At 47.2% G+C, this 14856-nt stretch overlaps 1 protein-coding gene across 7 annotated transcripts in view; it reads right to left on the bottom strand.

Annotated features, from left to right (window-relative positions):
• The window catches only part of DPF3 (double PHD fingers 3), a 211065-nt gene that overhangs the window by 42584 nt on the left and 153625 nt on the right, over window positions 1–14856 (bottom strand). For 2 of the 7 annotated variants that reach the window (XR_006679866.1, XR_006679867.1), the window contains 2 exons: window positions 11182–12552; window positions 72–592 (listed from right to left, as the gene is read on the bottom strand). The exons of the other annotated variants lie outside the window; for them this stretch is intronic. The gene's annotated coding sequence lies outside the window, so the exon portion shown is untranslated. Of the gene's footprint in view, window positions 1–71; window positions 593–11181; window positions 12553–14856 lie in introns of those variants that run through there. 7 annotated transcript variants of the gene reach the window in all.

The raw sequence follows: 14856 nt of genomic DNA, 5'->3' as shown, positions 1-14856 counted from the left end.
AGAAAAGAAAAAAGAAAGAAAAATTTTAAATACCTAAAGCACATACATTCATGGCTATTTTAAAAGCCTGAGAGAGTAGAGTTGGTTTTTATTTTCTTATTTAAAATGTGAGGTGTTTTCCTCAGAGTGAATATTCTGTCTTTAGTTGCCATGAAGTCCATTTTTGGGGGGTGGGGAGATGGGGGGGGTCATGTCTTCACAAAATTCCTGTTAACATGTGGAGTAGAAGGTACTATAAACCAACTGGTTTCTTTCACATATTGAAGGAAATAGGTAACTCGTTGCCTGTTTGTCCGTTCGTCCGTGGTGTGGCGCGGCGCCTTCCTCGGAGCCACTGAGGAGCGACGGCAGTGAAGACGGTCACAAGCAGACAGCGAGCGGTCTTCTCGTCGCTGCGCTGGCGGGCTTTCCCACAATCCAGGCTCCTGTGTTGGCTGACACGTGTGCACAGGAGGGGGCCCAGCAAGGGAAGATGAAGAGGAGGATGAGGAGGCGGTGGCGGTGGCAGTGCGGTACAAATCGTCTTGGCTTCTTTTCACCTTCTTCGGAAATGGCTTGCTTGGAGGCTGCCGGAGTCCCGGGTCAGAGTTGACTGCAGAGGGAAAGGCAACGAAAGATAAAACAAAAAACAACAGCACGGCACAACTACCTAAAAACAAACAAACGAACAAAAATAAATAAAAAGATGTTAAATATGGGGGCGGTGGAAACAAAATTAATTGAAAGGGGGGGGCGGGGCAGGGGAGACACCATCCACTAACTGCCAAGCTAACGAGGCTGTGTGCAGCGAGCGGACGCCTGGCTAGTGTCTCCCACAACCGCCCGGACGCCAGTAGCACCTCGGCCAGGCACAGGGCGAGTCGGAAGAAACAGACAGCGTGGCTGGACTTTTACTCCTAGGTGGTGTACCCGGCAAAATCTTTTCTGCATATTTTTCCTTCTCTTCTACTTGGAAACTAACCAAGCAACCTTTATTTACTGTAAAAGCACCCTGGTTTTTGTTGGTTTTTCCCAAATGCCATCAAGTCGATTACAACTCATAGTGAGTGACCCCACATACAAAGTAGAACTGGCCCCTGGGCTTCACTGGGTCCTTAGTGGAGTTTCTGGGTGGGTTTGAACCGGCAACCTTTTGGTTAGCAGTGCTTAACAGCTGAGCCACCAGGGCTCCTCCACACAATCTTAAGAAGGACCTGTATGAGGACTCTTTTTTCCAGTCAGCCAGGTTGAAACAAGTAGTTATGAGGTGTAGGATCAATGGGTCATAGAAACCCCCACCTGATGCTAATTTGGCATGACAAAAGAACTGGCACACACTCGCTCTCTCCCCCACTCCCCCATCCCTGTGGCCCCAGAACTCATCAGAAAGAATACCAAGTCCAGAGATCTAGAACAGCCCTCAACTAGTCCAGTGGTCCCAAGTGTCCTGGTGACAGCTTATGGGGGGGGGGGGGGTTCCTTTAAGCCTGCATGGGTGCCTAGAAAAAGGATTTTGCTTTTAGCTAAAATGAAATCTGTCCCGTTCTTTTGGTCTTTGGAATGAATGGAGCAGCTGGTACAAAGCGGTGAGCAATACAATCAAGTAGATGACATCTCACCTCAGAAGCAGCTCGTGAGGCCAGAGATGGGTACCACCAACCCAATGCCCTGCTTGTGTGACAAACAAGCTGTATGCCCAGGAGGCAAAAATACGCACAACCCAGTGTCATCAAGTCTATTCCAACTTATATCGACCCTCTACTGAGTTCCCAAGATCATACATCCTTATGGAAGCATACAGACTCATCTTTCTCCAGAGGGTGGTTGGTGGATTTGAACTGCTGACCTTATGATTAGCTGTCAATGCTTAGCCCACCGAGCCAGAGAGAAAACGGAGGAGAGACCCATGTGGCAAATAGTCAAAAAGAAATCAAGTTCAAAATCAAATGAATCAGCCAAGCTCTGCCTCTTCCAAGCTGAAATTCCTCTCCTCATCCACCGTCTCTTTCTACTTAAACCAGTTACAGATGAGTTGGCAACCCACCCCCACAACTCACAGCAGCCTCCTTGTGTCTGAGTACAACTGTGTTCCACAGGATGTCCATGGCTGGTTTTTGCAGAAGCAGGTCGCCAGGCCTTTCTTCCTAGGTGCCTCTGGGTTGACTCAGCCTCCAACTTTTCCGTTAGCAGCCAAGTGTGTCAACCGTTTGCACCACCCAAGGATTCTCACTCTCCGCTGCCTAATGGCTGCTCTCGGGTTAGGTACACCCACAGGTTTGGATTAGATGTGCTTCTCACTCTATGAGCCTACTGTTTTCTAAAGCAGCCTTGAAAGGGCTTCATTCCCATGTTTTCTCTCCCATCTGCTGCTTCCCTTCCTCTAAGTGCCATCCCACTGCCTTGTGTCGGATGGGCCTCGCCGGTGCCTTCTCAAGCTTCCCTCCTCCCCCCTGCTGCTCATCTCTTCTGCGCTGTAGCCACCTGCCTCCAGTGTCTTCACCTGAGTGATCCACCAGTGGGGCCTTTCTCCTGACCACCCATTAACAGGCTCCCACCCCCTGCCAGGAGTCTCTCTGTACCACTCATCAGTGAGCCCAGATCGTCAGATGGGTCAGATGTCACAGCCACGGCCCAATACCCTTTAGGTTTCCTCAAATTTCCACCACTGACTTACCCACCCCTATCTTTCTGCTTTTGCTTCGATGAAATCGCAAGCTCTTTCAAATCCTCTGGCAGGCGACCAAACATGGCTCAGGTGAATGCCATCTTTTGCTCACAGTCCACTCCATGGAAGTTTCGGTGCTATCCTTCCAGGTTGACTTCAACTTGACCCCTCACCCGTCCTCACGTGCTGACTCTCTCCCTCCTGGCTCCTTCAGTACCACCACCACTTCACAGCCTCCGGAACGCATCTACCTGCGTCTGACTTGACGGATAGATGCTTTGGCTAGCTTTGACCTCCACAGCCTTTCTGTAAACAACGTCCACTGAACACCCACTACGTAAGGAGGCACCAAATCCTTCCATTCGGGACGATTGCTCCACTCTGTTCATTTCAACAGAAAACTCATTGTGGCAGGTTGGTGTTAGGCACTGTGCAAAGGATATAAAAGGCACAAACTCTGCCCTCAGGAAGCATCCTCTGTTTGCTAAGAAAGACTACCAGCAATCAAAATAGGTTGTGAAGACCACTATCGCCCAAAACTAGAGGTAAGCACGCCTTCAGACTGTCATGCTGGCTTTCTCGGCTGTCTTGCCTTTGGTTGTGGTTGTTCAGCTCCAGCTCCTTTCGAAAGCTCTTTACTGACAGCTCCCTCCAAAAACAAACTGCCCTATCACGGAGGTTCACAGCCAAAGTAATCCCGCCACACCCTCGTGCCCCCACAGTACCACCTGACTCTTTGTGCCCAACTGAATCTTGCCTAATCTGCCCAGCCAGAGACCAGAGAAAGCAACTGGTCAATAAATAGCTTCGGCAATAAATCCATTGGCTTTATGTTTCATTTCACCCTATCCTTCACAGGCCTACAATTAACACCACCACCACCCCCAAAAAACAGGTAAAAAGCTGTGCTGGGCAGAGCTTTTGTAGTATGCATTATTCTCACTACTTGAGCATGGAGCAACCTGAGCAACTCACTCTGAGTTAGTGCACCCAGTGGCATCGCCTGGGAAGATACTCTCTGGTCACAGTGGATTTTTCTTAAGAGCAGTTTAGCTCAAACCTCGTTTTTTGTGATGGCCAATGTAAGAGAACTGCATGCAGCCATGAAATTTTGTTTCCTATTTTGGAAAAAATGCCAAAGAAACTGTTGTATTATTGAACACAGCTTACAAGGGCAGTGTACAGGAAAAACTCAAGTGTATGAGAGGTTTTCTCACTTCAAAAAAGGTGAAATGTCAATTAATGATGAACTTTGTTCTGGATGTCTGTCAACTTCTCGAAAGGATGAAAATGTCAACAAGATTCATGCATTTGTGCTCGAAGACAGATGATGAACCATGGGAGAGATGGGAAGTTATCTGGAAAATCTTGGAGCATGGTTCAACAAATTTTAACAGAAGATTTGGGAATGAGAAGGGTCGCAGCAAAATGTGTGCCCCCGGTTCTGACTGACCAGGAAAAAGAGCAGCAACTGGAAACATGCCACACTTTGAAAGGACGGCTCTGATGCAATCAGACATCTTCCCCAAAGTCAGTACTTGTGATGAGACAGTAATGTTTGCTTGCGACCCTGAAAGTAAACATCAATCAAGCCAGTGGAAGACGCCGTCACCTTCCCCAAAAAGCTCAAGTGAAATGAAACATCAAGACGATGCTCATTTGTTTTGATGTGAGGGGGATAGTGCATTTGGAGATGGTTCTACCAGGTCAGTCTGTTAGTTAAGCTTTCTACTTAAAGATTCTGAAAAGATTGTGTAACTGTGTGACCCAAAAGGCCTGATTTGTGGCAGATGGGGGGCTGCTTTTGCCACCACAATGCACCTGCTTGCGAAGCCATCTCAGTGCGCCAGTTTGCCTCTCTTGTCCCACACACCTTACTCACCTGACCTCACTCCATGTGACTTCTTTTTGTTTCCAAGAATGACAAGGGACATGAAAGGACAGCAGTTAGACAACTTGGAAGAGGTGAAGTAAAAAAACGAGGGAGCTGCAGTCAGACATCCAAACAGATGAGTTTGAAATATGCTTCCAAAAGTGGAACCGCAGATTTGGTAAATGTATTAAGTGTAACAGAGAGTACTTTGAAGGTGCTAAGGTTGTTTTCTTAAAGAAAAAAAAAATTAAATACATAGCCTTGAAATTTTTCTTCCTTTTTTGGGGGGGTGGGGAAGGGGATACCCCTCGTATACATACTTTTGTTACTCAGCCCTGATCACTGAATGAATAAAGGAGTCTCGGAGTAAAAGTAATCTCACCCCAGGCCTCTGAGACGTCTATCCTGAAACTTCACTGGCAAGGAAAGGGCACAGAACAAATCTAAAGGGGGCCCAAAGTCTGAGTCACCAGTAGTGGCACAAATCAATGATGTGCCCCGTAGGAGGCACTGAGAAGGGCACGGTGTTCCTTCTGTTGAGTTCTTACCCAAAAATGCACAATCAGACTTACATCATGAGAAAACATGGCACAAGTCTACAGTGCATGCCGCTTTATGCCATAACTAACCAGGACTCTCTAGGAGTTCGGTTATCAAGACAAAGCAAGAGAAACTAAGGACTCAGGACAACTAACTGTAACATGTGGTCCTTAGAAATGACACTCGTGAGACAATGGGCAACACTTGAATCGGGACCATAGATATGGCTTTGCACCAAGGACCATGTCCTGGTGGGGGCGCTCCCACTGTCATCAGGAGGGGAAACTGGATGCAGGGTATGTGGAGACTCTCTGCATTATTTTGGTAAATCTGAAATTATTTCAAAATGAAAAACCTTTGAAATGTCTGAGTCATTGGCTGAGGGTCAGTGTTTACTTTCAGCACCTAATTGCTCATGCTTCTTAGCTAATGAATCCGTTCTGATAGGGATCCCCCGTGATTGTCAGCTGTTCTGGAAAGCAATCAAGCAAAAAATGTTTTTCCGGCTCTGTTATTCTGAGGAATAAAATATCGCTCTGATTAAGCAAAACAGTACCTACAATTCAAGGTTTTCGTGCTCGGAACCTGGGCCTGGGACCAGAGGGGGAGGGTCGGAGAGCGCACTCTGCCACCGTCACCTGCTTCCACTCCTCTCCTCCCCACAAGGCCCGTTCTGAAATCTCAGCCGGGAAATTCATTAGGATTTCAAACACTCTTGCTGCTAGCTGCTACGTCTCACCACAATTCTAATGTGATCAAAGGTTTGGGCTTTGATTTGGTTTCACAGCAGCAAATACCTCCCCTAATCCAACGAGGCACGGCGTGAAAGGACTCAACATCCTTGACACACTTTGCTCCAGAAACCTCCCAAGTGTGATCTAGGTGTGAAATACGTACCACTCAGCAGAGTAAGATAAAATCCAGACACCACCTACTGACCTGTACCTTCGGACCATGCGCCTAAGCTAATGGAACCTCAGCTTCTTCATCAGTAAGAGAGGACGATTTCTATGTCACGGAGCTAGAGGAACTAAGGCCGAGAACCCTGGCAACACATTTTGAATTTCTAGTCTGGGCTTTTGCTCGCCCATTGAAAAATGCCTCACTCAGAAAAGACACCACACAAATAACTTCCCTTTCAAAAAATCCCCTGTGGACAAATTTCTAAGACAGGAATCTGCCCAAACCTTAAGTGCATGTTCAAGATCATATTCATCAGTTGTAACAGGAGGCATATTGGGATAAAATTAATTAATTTTATTCCACCATGAAGTGAGAAGCTCCAAAGAGCCTTTAGTTCTCTCCCAGAGTAATAATCTTGTGTTCCCTCAAGTGCTATATAAAGGCAGTATCAGGCTGCAGCCCATTAAGTGCATAGAGAGATGCAAAGTAAGCAGGGTGACATAAAGGAATACTATTGATGTGAACACCTAATTTTTTATTAAATCCTTCTCTCTAAAACACCAGAAGCAAATTGTATTACTGACTTTAAAGGGCCTTTAAACAATGAAGTGCTTATTTTTCACTCCCAGGGTTACAGTGATTATAGAATCTGATTTCTATCAAATCTCAGTAACAGAAGTAAAGAATTAGATATTTCTGGGTAGGAAACAAATACTGGGTAGCATTTCTCACCTCCACATCAGCAGCGCCTTCCCCCTTCCCCGTCCCTCCCCAAATATTTGTGGCAAACTCAAAGTCTTGTATTTGGGTCCCCCAATCTGTGGGGTAGGACCCCTGGTAGGGTAGTGGTTAGCATACCAACTGAAAAGTCAGCAGTGTGGAAACCCGAGCTGCTCCTCAGGAGAAAGATGGGGCTTTCTACTCCCATAAAGAGTTTCCGTCTCGGGAACTCGCAAGGGCCTGTTCTACCCTGTCCAATGGGGTCATCACTGTAAGTCAGCATCGAGTAGATAGCAGAGAGTTTGGGGTTTTTAACTTTGGGATGAGATCCTGGAAATGAGGGGACATAGCTGAAGTATTTTGAGTAGTGGTTTACTGAACTGAGGACAAAAAGAACTGCTCTGACCACTTTTTCTTTGGCGTGTCCACTTTCCTTTCCCTTTGAAATTTTAGTCGTGACCTCAGCCAGAGGGCACAGGACCAGAGCCTCCTGGTAAAACTCAGTCAACTGGCATAACCTAGTTCACAAAGGTCATGAAGGGCATCCTAGTGAAATGGGTCTTGTCTGGGGCCTTAACAGCTTATGGGCAGCCATCTAAGCAAGTCTCATCTCTACTGCCCAAGAACAAAAAAGAAGGTAATCAAAAGCTCAAAGAAAAAAGATGTGTATGCGAGCCAGAACCAGAAGAACTAGACGGTGCCCAGCTATCCACACTGACCGTTCTGATCAGACTCACAGTGGTTGGTTCCCAGATGGACTGGCAGGCAAACAGAACGGACATCAAGTTCTGTTTGTTATTTCAAAAAACAACAGACAAGCTGGAAAAGGTAACGAGAGAACAGAGATACTCTTTCCACTGAGGTCACCTTTAAGCAAAGAGCAGAGTGGCACACAAAACAAGGGATATGAACTGTAGACCAGTGCCCTTCTTAAAAACTACCAGTATGAGACCGAAAGAGCAACAATTACTCAGAGGAAAAGAGGAAAAGGTAAGGGAGCAGAGAAACTAGAGTACCAGTAAGGGCACAAACTAGACACAGTTTAAGAGTACGTTGACACGTTGTGATAAGTGTAACTAATATCAATGAATAGTCTGTGTGGACATTATCAAATGGGAAAGCTTGCTGTGTAAACTCCCAGCACAAACACAATAAACAACTTTTTTTTTTTAATTGAGTAGTGATAATTATTTAATAACTTCGGCAATTAAGAGAGGTGTGTTGGCTGCCCACACAGCACCCACAATCCCCAAGGTCATATATATTAGGGTCTTTGTCCCTAATGTCTAGGAGGACACGTCTAGACATGGTTGTTATGAGTTCTCTATAATATTTTACACACATTTCAATGAGGAATTCTCTTTTTCAGAATCTTAATTATCTACCTTTCCATGATTAAAATTATTTTTATTAAGGCTACCTTTAAACCTACATTCACATTACAAATACTTTTTTCTTGAATTGGAATATATGTGCGTGTGTACATGTATAATTATATGATATCAAAATAAACCTTTCTCAAAATATGGAGGGCACACAAGGTATATTTTACCTACAAAGTATACGAGGAGGGACCAAAAAAAATAGAAAAAAACTCTGCTGGGCAAAGCTTTCATATTTTGTATTTTTCCCACTCAACGGTCAAGCAACTCCCTCTGAGTTAGTGCACCCAGAGGCGTCGCCAGGGAAGGTTCTGTCTGTGAAATTTTTGTGAAAGCAGTTTCACTGGAACCTTGTTTTTTGTGATGGCTGAGTTAAGAGAACAGCGTGCAGCTGTGAAATTTTGTTTCCTACTCAGGAAAAATGCCGCAGAAACTGTTGTGATGTTGAACACAGCTTACAAGGACGGCGCTATGGGAAAATCTCAAGTGTATGAGTGGCTTTCTCATTTCCAAAGAGATGAAATGTCGATAGATGACAAACCTCATTTTGGACACCCATCAACTTCCAAATGGACAAAAATGTCAACAAAATTCATGCCCTGGAGCGTGGAGACAGACAACAGACCATGGAAGGGATGGGGAAGTTATCTTGGAGCTCAGTCCAGCGAATTAAAAGCGAAGATTTGGAAATGAGACGGGTTGCTGCAAAATTTGCGCCTCTGGTTCTGACTGACCAGGGAAGTTTCAAGTGGAAACATGCCGTGCTTTGAAAGAACAGCCCCGAGACAACCCAGACTTTTTTTCCCCCAAGATCATTACTGGTGACAGGACATGGTGCTATTCTTACAACCCTGGAAGCAAACATCAATCAAGCCAGTGGAAGACGCCGTTGTCACCTTGCTCAAACAAAGCTCATCAAGTGAAATCAAACATCAAGACAATGCTCGTTTGGGGTTGGTTCCACCAGGTCAGGCTGTTAATCAAGTTTTTATTTGGAGGTTCTGAAAAGACTGTGTAACAGTGTGCAGTAAAAAGGCCTGATTTTGCCACCAGAACAAACAATGTACCTGCTCACACAGCCATCTCAGTGCGCCAGGTTGGCGCAAAAACCAGCATGTCTCTCTTGCTCCACACACCTCACTCACCTGACCTCGCTCTGTGCAACTTCTTCTTGTTTCCATGAATGAACAGGGACATGAAAGGACAATGATTTGAGACACAGAAGAGGTGAAGAAGGAAAAAAAGGGTGGCGATGCTGTCAGCCATCCAAACAGCTGAGTATGAAAAATATTTCCATGAAAGGAATTGCAGAATTGACAAAGGTATTAAGTGTAATGGAGAGTACTTTGTAGGTAATATGGTTGTTTCTTAAAAATATATGAATACATAACTTTTGGGGGTAAAACATTCTGAGTTTTTTGGGTACCCCTCATGTATCTAAATATAGATATATAGGGTACGAAGGTTTACTCTACCACAAAAGGCAAAATGGCGCGCGCGCACACACGGAACTTGCAGGAGAGCAATGGCAAAGACTACAGGCTATGGAGTCAGGATGTCAGGAAGTAAGTTCTGATTCATTGATAACGGTGGGGCCATGGGTATACAGGGTGAATCTCAATATGGGTAGCACCAAGCCTCGGTCTCTGCATCTGTAAGCTGGGGATTAGAGCTAGCACCTATCTCACAGGGTGGTCGTGAGAATGAAGTAAGACAGTCAGACAGTGTCTGCCACGTAAACGTTGGCCACTGCTACCCAGAGGAAGGGGGGTGAAGATGCGTCCGCCACAAAAGAGCCTGGAAGCCCAAACCAGCCAACTTCCTCCCGCCTTGTCTCCACGTGACAGCTTCCCTTCCTGGGCCTTCAGACATTTCATTTGCCTCCAAAGGGACACGCCTTCCAATTTCTCAACATTAACCTCCCTGGGTTAACTTTTTTCAACTGAAAAGTGAAATCGTTGAACTGGATCATTTTCCCAATCCCTCCTATGTGTTAAAAATAAGAATTAAAAGGCATGCAACCCCTGACGCTGTTGTAAGGCTAGGCAAGATGCTCAGGCAATGCTGACTGGCTAACTGCTTTCACTGCTATACCAATGGCAAAGGATGACGATTCACCCCACCCTCAACAAGAGAAACAGCCATCCACAGATAAATACTTCCCTGGAGACCAGACTTGCTTTAAAACGTCTACACTCTTCCTTCCCTTTCTGAGCCTCAACCTAGGCTCTGAAATTCAGTGGCCTTTTCTAATAGGTTTTAATTATGTGGGTGTTAAAATGAAAGACTAAGCCAACAACCTCCAATTCGAAAGCAAGTTTCCATTGAGAACTTCAAGAACCACACGCATCCAGACATGTTTCAAATGCTGGCGCAGATTAGCTGAGCATGTGGATGTGAACACGGAAACTCCCATCTCGTCTTCAGAGGCGTAGAGCTCTGAATGCAGGACTCAGTCAGCGTTACAGGGACAGACAAAGGAGGTGGAGAATAGTAGGGGAGATTGTATCTCCCGAGCAGGGCCGACCTGAGCTGACCGCATTGGGCTATTCACACGGATGGCAGGCAGGAACAGTACAACGTGCGGTTTAAGGCCACACTTCTTGGGTCTGGTTCTCTTAGCAGTGAACTCAGGGCCCGGAGCATGGAGTGCCACCCTAGACATGCAGTCTCCTGTGGCCACACTGCCTCATGGCTCCCTGAATCCAGCAGGCACCTCCAGCCTCAGTTCCCTGGAATCCACTTGCAGGGTTAGTCGCAGGAGACTGAGGTAGCCAAGCACGTCCCCAGCCGTTTGCTCCTGCAGTGGAATTCAGAGCCCAAAGCCCAAAGCCCATGTTGTCCACACAGCGCTCCTCCCTTGTTCCAAGCGAGCCTCCGGCCCCACCTCGGTACCCAGGTATGCATGCACACAGGCAGCAGAGGGCAGGCACAAGACCTTCCAGAAGCCACCCTCGCACTAAGGAAGCCAGGACCCAGAGAAACAAAAGACAATCTGGGGTGGGGATGCAGCCAAGCAGGGGTTAGAGAAAGAAGAAGGAAACCATTAAAAACAAAAGCAAACCCCTACCACCCTGAGAGTTCTTCCCAGCTTGTAAGGCAAGTCAGCCAAGACATACCTTTGGGGTAGGCGACCAGGCAGCAGCTGCTTCTTGGGGCTGCCAAAGAGATGGCTGCTCTTCTCCGTCACCCCAAGGGCCTTGAGCAAGTGTTGCTTTGATTGACTTCAGGAGGTGCTACTGGAGACATAAAACAGAGTGCTGGCGGCACTATAAACACAGCAGAAGAAACACAGGAGACTGGATCATCCAACAGGTATTTATATATGGTTTTAGACAGGGGAGGGCAGGGGAAATATACTGTGAGGTATCTTTCTGTCTTCCATGAGTGTGGCCTCGGGGCGTTTTGTCACTGCCCGGTCCATGACATTCTGCTTCTAGTCCATTCCTGTATTTTGGAGCTCGCTCTTCACCAAGAAGAAAGGGAGGACAAAAGCAGCCACCACAAAAGAGCCGCTGTGCTGACAGAGGAGGAGCTGAGGAGGTGGCTGCTGGTCAGGAAGCTGGGCGCTGGCGCCCCAGACGTCTCTGGAGCTGTTGACATTCTCAAAAGCAGGGAGGAAGATGGAGAGGTCAGGAGAAAAAACGAGGAGGGGGGATCTGCTGTGGGGAGCCACCAGCTCCAATGGGGGACTGAGTGTGCAATCATCCTGAGACAATCCTCCCCACCCAGTGGCTGGCTTCTAGATAGCAATAGGACTTCACTGTCTTTCACTTCCTTTCTCTCTCTCTCCTTAAAAAAAAAAATCTTCCTAATCTAGCAAGAATGAATAAATAACACTTTTATGTTACTGGGTCTTGGTATCTAAATCCAATGTTCTTCCCTTCTTCAATTTGTCAATAAATAGGAAACCTGCGGACATCAACTCTGCTCGTGTCCAGAAATGTCCCCAGCCCCGCCCTGCCGCCCTGCCAGAGATCACCTGTCTGACTCCCCATTCCTATAGAAAACACACGGGACTTGGTGATCCCAGGTCTCTAGGAAGGCCTCCCATTCTGCATTGTGTTTCATTTTCTCTCAGTAGTTTGTGCTTCTGGTGGGTGTACCCAAAAGGGCGGGGCAGAGGGAGGGAGGAAGGGGCGCAGAGAGGATGAAAGGAAGCAGTCAGGACAAAGGAATAACCTAAAGTTTTCTTTCATTAAAAAAAAAAAAAAAAGATCTATCAGAACCAGAACAATGACCACAGTCGGAGGTGGTGGCGGGCAGCCCAGAGTCTGATTCGTGGGTTTAGCAACTGCCCTTTTTATCTGCTGTGGGCGAGCCCCTGCCACTGCGACGTCCCCGGCAGGAGCGAGACTCTTCCAAATCGTCCTCATCAAAGCCGTGGAAAGTTGAGGTGTCACTTTCTGACGTGGAACCGAATAAGTCCTCCGTGGTGCGTGCTGCGGCCGCGGCCTCCTTCTCCTTCCTGCCTTCTCCTCCCAAATGAGCTGACATGTATGATGAATATATCAGCACATGGGTTAAGCAACAGACATCATTATTAATATGCATATTACACTATCACAATGTTAATTCTTAATAGCAAAACAGAAAACCGGTCCACACCAAAAATGATTAGCCAGGTATGTCAAAGCCTGGTGACAGGGATTTGGGATTACGGGGCAAAGCAAACATTCCTAGGGAAGACAGCCTCCCACCCCCACCACCCAACCCATGCCCGAGGAGAAGGCCCCGTTCTCAGCCGTGATGCCTACGTGCACAGCGTGTGACCCTGACAGCATCAGCCACGGTCCTCCGTCCCCTCCACAGCACACTCGCTCCGCCCCGCCCCAGACCGTGATGTTCATGGCAGTTTTGCGGCCTGGTTGGTATTTCTGGGGTATTTGCAGTGCGTGTTTTCTTGAACAACGCTTGTCTCTCACTTTGACAGTCCGCTTGGAGAAGGTTTTGCTGTCAGGTAACCCATTCAAAGTGGCTCAGCCTCCAGCCAGCTTCTAATCCCCTCCGTTCAATGCTCTTTCAGGCCTGCCCTTACGCCTTCGAGTTCATTTGCACTCAAAGCCCAAAGAAGTTGCAAAGTCTGATAACTGATAAGGAGTAAGAGTCTCTCCTTTTTTTAACCACTGGGAGGAGTTTCTGTGATTGACACAAACATACACATACACACAGGTGTGTACACACACACACACACACACACACAAATATTAGCCACTAGACATGCCCAGGTCTTGACTGCTTAGCTACTTAATTCAGAGTTGTCAAATCTAACTCAAAGTATTATAAAGGTGAAAACGGGAGTTTAAAAAACAGGCAATAAAATACAGTATCCTGAAATGCAACTTGTTCACATTCTAAATGGGCCCCCAAATAAGGTACCAACATGCTGTGTAGTTTGCCAGTTCTGAGACCCGCCTTCTCTGCCAGCAAGCAGAAGTGCTGGGGCAGATGGGAAGGGCGTGGCAGACCTTCGGGGCTCCCCTGTGAGGACCCCAGGGAGGCCCGACTGAAGTATTTGCCCACCTGCCTTCACAAACAAATCCCAGGGGCTAACGCCACCTGCTTCTCCCCAAGTATCAACTATTTCAGGAACATCGGAGTTAGGCCCTGACTAAATGATCTACCCAAATTCATCAATCCTCAGCCAACGGGACGAGAATACCTAGACGCTATAAAACAGCCCTGAATCACACAGCAGACAGACCTGGGAGGAGAAAGCTGAGTGAAGGCTGCAGAGAGATGGGCGCTGGACAAACTTAACTGCCAACGCCTGGTCCCCCATGGATCAAACGGGAGGATTCTAGTTTCTATACAAAAGGGCGGGGAGTAAATACAGCCATTTTCCAGGAGCCTTCTGTAGCCTCCCTCTCTAGCCCACCCTAATCCTAGAGCGAGCGGTCTAATATTCTACTGAGACCCATTCTCTGCCAAGTGACCTTGCTTCCAGCGGCAGAGATTCTGCCTGGTTGCTGGCTTTTTACAGACGGTAATTCATTTGTTTCATTTTCCTTTGGAATGAGCTAAAGACCAGAGTCCACTAATACATAGGCCCGTGCTTTCTAAGCTACCCCGGGAGAGTGAAGAGTTCAGCGTACGAGCTACTGTATCTGCAAGTAAGTGAACTGTCAACAATGTACAAGCCAGCCACCCTGTCAGGAGTGAAACGTCAGGGGTTGTAAGCAACAGAAACCAGAGTCGTTTTCTAATGACGGATGTTCCAACCAAGTCAGTCTTGAGTCCTCAGTAACCCCAACGTGAAGGCTGCCGTCAGGGAAGCACTGAAGACCAGCCCTCTCCGGCCTCCCTGGTGGACTGCAAGTCATCCAGACGGGTAGAAAGGCAGACAGAGCAGCGACTCTCATCGCTGGCACCGAGCACCCCATTGAACTGCATTTCACCCCCAAGCCAGCAGTTGAGAAGAACAGAGACAAGCTTGGACTCCTCTCTTCCTCCTGCCTGGCATTCTGGCCTAGTTATGTCATGAAAGTACTGGAAAGGTACGTAGAACCAACAACCAACCAGGATCAGCCAAAACCCAATGGTTTGGTTGGAAGCGAAAAGCGAAACAACAATTTTTACAGAACTGGAAGACCTGAACACCGGTTAAGAATGAAGGCACGTGACCAAAACCTCTCCCGCTCCCCCCCCCCCCCTTTCTCTTTCATCCTCAGGTAAGATTAAATGGTGAAAAACACAGTCGGTCAAGTGAACTCCGGAGTCACCCTGCGAATTTATCCTGGATCTACCAGGGTGTCTTTTCCATATGAGGACATGGGATGAGTGGCCAATGGTGG

Source organism: Echinops telfairi, unplaced genomic scaffold, assembly GCF_000313985.2.
Source record: "Echinops telfairi isolate 266 unplaced genomic scaffold, ASM31398v2 ScPeMD7_18;HRSCAF=68, whole genome shotgun sequence".
Classification (NCBI taxonomy): Eukaryota; Metazoa; Chordata; class Mammalia; order Afrosoricida; family Tenrecidae; genus Echinops; species Echinops telfairi.
Note: the sequence above shows the minus strand (reverse complement) of the source record. Positions and strands in the feature narration are given on the sequence as shown.